This window comes from Lolium rigidum, chromosome 4 (assembly GCF_022539505.1).
Source record: "Lolium rigidum isolate FL_2022 chromosome 4, APGP_CSIRO_Lrig_0.1, whole genome shotgun sequence".
NCBI classification, from domain to species: Eukaryota; Viridiplantae; Streptophyta; class Magnoliopsida; order Poales; family Poaceae; genus Lolium; species Lolium rigidum.
In genome coordinates, this window is record NC_061511.1 from 41,072,500 (window position 1) to 41,075,730 (window position 3,231).

Sequence of the window (3,231 nt, forward strand, 5' to 3'; positions counted from 1 at the left end):
CTACTCCTATTGATACCAAACCTAAACTCTCTTCTTCTGCCGGCTCAGCCTTATCCGATCCTACAAAACATCGTAGTCTTGCTGGTGCGCTACAATACATAACTCTCACTCGACCTGAAATCTCCTATGCTGCTAATCAAGCCTGAATCCATATGCATGATCCTCATGAACCACATTTTCTTCTTCTCAAAAGAATTCTTCGTTATCTCAAAGGCTCACTTGATATCGGTCTTACACTCTACTCTTCTTCTTCTCACAATCTTGTTGCCTATTCAGATGCCGACTAGGCTGGTTGCCCGGATACTCGCTGCTCTATGTCTGGGTTCTGCATATTTTTGGGAGACAATTTGATTTCCTTGTCTTCTCGTCGACAACCTACTTTCTCGCGGAGCAGCGCTGAGGCAGAATATCGAGCAGTAGAAACTGATGTGGCTGAAACCTGCTGGTTACGTAACTTACTTCTGGAGCTTCATCGACCACTTGACAAGGCAACTGTGGTTTATTGTGATAATATTTCTGCTGTCTACATGTCTGCCAACCCCATTCAGCATCGTCGTACAAAGCATATTGAGATGGATATTCATTTTGTTCGGGAGAAGGTTGCTCTTGGTGCTCTCCGAGTTTTACATGTTCCATCTAGTCATCAATTTGCAGATATTTTTACTGAAGGGTTTTTTTTTGGAGCAACCGGCAGGAGCACTGCCTTTTCATTAAGCAAGAGGGAACAACAAGGTCCAAACTGTACAAAGAGAGGGCATTTTTAGATTAAGGTGGTAAAATGCCCAGAACCCACCATGAAGGACGAGCTACCAAAAAAGAGAACTAATCCGGATCGGCCGGGATGGCCGGGCCGAAGCCATTTATAGCACGATCCCTTTGGAGGATATCCTCGTTTGCTATGCTTGCGACCTCAAGGTAGGTAAGACGTTGTCCAGTGAAAATGCGCCGGTTTCGTTCCTTCCAAGCGTTCCAGAGCACATAAAGGAACCGGCCGCTGATGCGCTTCTTTTCTTTCTGTGGCTTTTCTTTTATCATGTCGTTCCACCAGTCAGATATGGATTGGAAGTCAAGGCGTCGGTCATCAGAGGAGTCGCCATCCCAAGATTTGACAAGGTTCCAGACAGCCGCCGTGAACGGGCAGTTTCTGCAAAGGTGGTCAGCTGTCTCAGGCTCGCTGAGGCACAATGGGCATCGAGGGTCGTGAGGCCATCCTCGGATGGCAAGCATATCGGCGGTAAGGAGCTTTCCATGAAGGGCTAGCCAGCCAAACAACTTGCATTTGGGCTCGGCGTGTGCCGACCAAATCTTCATGGCATCGAAGCGGGCATGGGAGCCAAGGAATTGTGCCTCGTAGGCGGAGCTAGCGGTGTAGGTTGAATCGGCATTAAGCATCCAGACGATGGTGTCCGGCAACTCGGGGGCAAGGTTGATGGAGTGAACGGCCTCCCAAACGTCGATATATTGCGCCAGCTGTTGAGGCGAGTTGAGGGACGCGACAGAACGGATCCAGTTGTTTTCACTTAGCTCTTTGGCTACCGTACGGTTCTTCCTCGTGGCAATTCTGTAGAGGTCGGGCGCCCATTGAGATAGAGGGCCCCGAGCATACCAGTTGTCGTGCCAGAATTTGGCCGTCTCCCCGTTTCCAATGGTAACTTTAGTGGCGGCTCGAAGAGGGACATGTCGGTGTCGTCGCATGGAAGTTTTGAGCCGGACCAAGCGCGGTCCGGATCAGTCCACCGGAGCCAAGGCCAACGTAATCGCAGGGCACGTCCAGCATCTCTCAATGTCCGGAATGCCGAGGCCCCCAGCCTTCTTTGGCCTGCATATCGTTCTCCAATTCACAAGAGCTTTCCCCTGGGCGGCATGTTCGCCCTCTTCACCGGCCCAGACGAATGTCCTGGCAATCTTGTTGATCCTCTCACGAGCCCATTTTGGCAGAGGAATGGCAGTGGCGTGGTAAGTGCTAGTGGCCATGAGCACCGTCTTCGCAAGGATGACCCTTCCAGGTCTAGCAAGGTTCTTGCCGATCCAACCCGGGAGCTTTCCGGCGATCTTGTCGATTAGGGGCTGTAGGTCCACCTTCCGAAGACGGCGAAAATGCAGAGGGAGCCCCAAATATTTGCCAGGGAAGCAGGCAAGCTTCGCGGGAAAGTCATTGAGAATTTCCTGAAGGTCCACGTCAGCACAGCGCACCGGGAAAATTTCCGTCTTGGTCATGTTGGTGACAAGTCCACTGGCCTTTCCGAAGCAGTCTAGAATGGAAGAGATGGCGCGAAGGTCCTCCTTACTGGGGTTTACGAAGATTCCGGCGTCGTCCGCATAAAGAGAGATGCGGCATCGGTTGGTCCTAGAGCGTATGGGACTCAGAATGCCCAATTGAGTGGCCGAGGAAAGGATGCGTTGTAGGGGTCGATGGCGAGGATGAAAAGCATGGGTGATAGCGGATCCCCCTGTCTGAGACCGCGGGCGTGGCGAAAGGGGTGCCGGGTTCACCATTTAGCAACGACTCTAGACGTGGCCGAGGAGAGGGAAAGACACACCCAGTCCCGCCAAGCTTGGCCAAACCCCAGCGCTGACAGGACGTCAAGAAGGTAAGCCCATCCTACGGAATCGAAGGCCTTGGAGATATCAAGCTTGAGGAATAGGCTCGGGGTCTTGTTAGCATGAAGTTCCCGTATGAGGTTTTGAACATGTAAGAAGTTGTCGTGAATGCTTCTTTTCTTGATGAAGGCGCTTTGGCACTTGGAGACGATATCCGGGAGCATTGGAGCCAGGCGGTTGGCCGAAGCTTGGAGAAAATCTTTGAAAGACTATGGATGAGGCTAATCGGCCTGTAGTCGCCCACTGAAGTGGCCTCAGCTTTCTTGGGGATGAGGATGATGTTGGCGGAGTTGACAAGGCTGGCACAACCCACCCGAAGATGTGACATGTGCATGATGGCGGCGATAATGTCATTCTTGATAATGTCCCAGCAAGACTTAAAAAAGGCGCCGATGTATCCGTCCGGTCCAGGGGCCTTGACGGCAGGTAGGGAGAAGACGGCTTCTTTAATCTCATCGTCAGTAAAGAGGACGTCCAAGTCGGAGAGGTCATGTGGCACATATCCGATGCTCTCCCAAGCGAGGCTCAGAGGCCTAGGTGCTTTGGTGCCGAGAAGATGTTTGAAGTGATGCAGCAGAACTTCTTCTTTATCTTTGGAAGTGATCGCCAATCCATTATTAGAGACAAGGG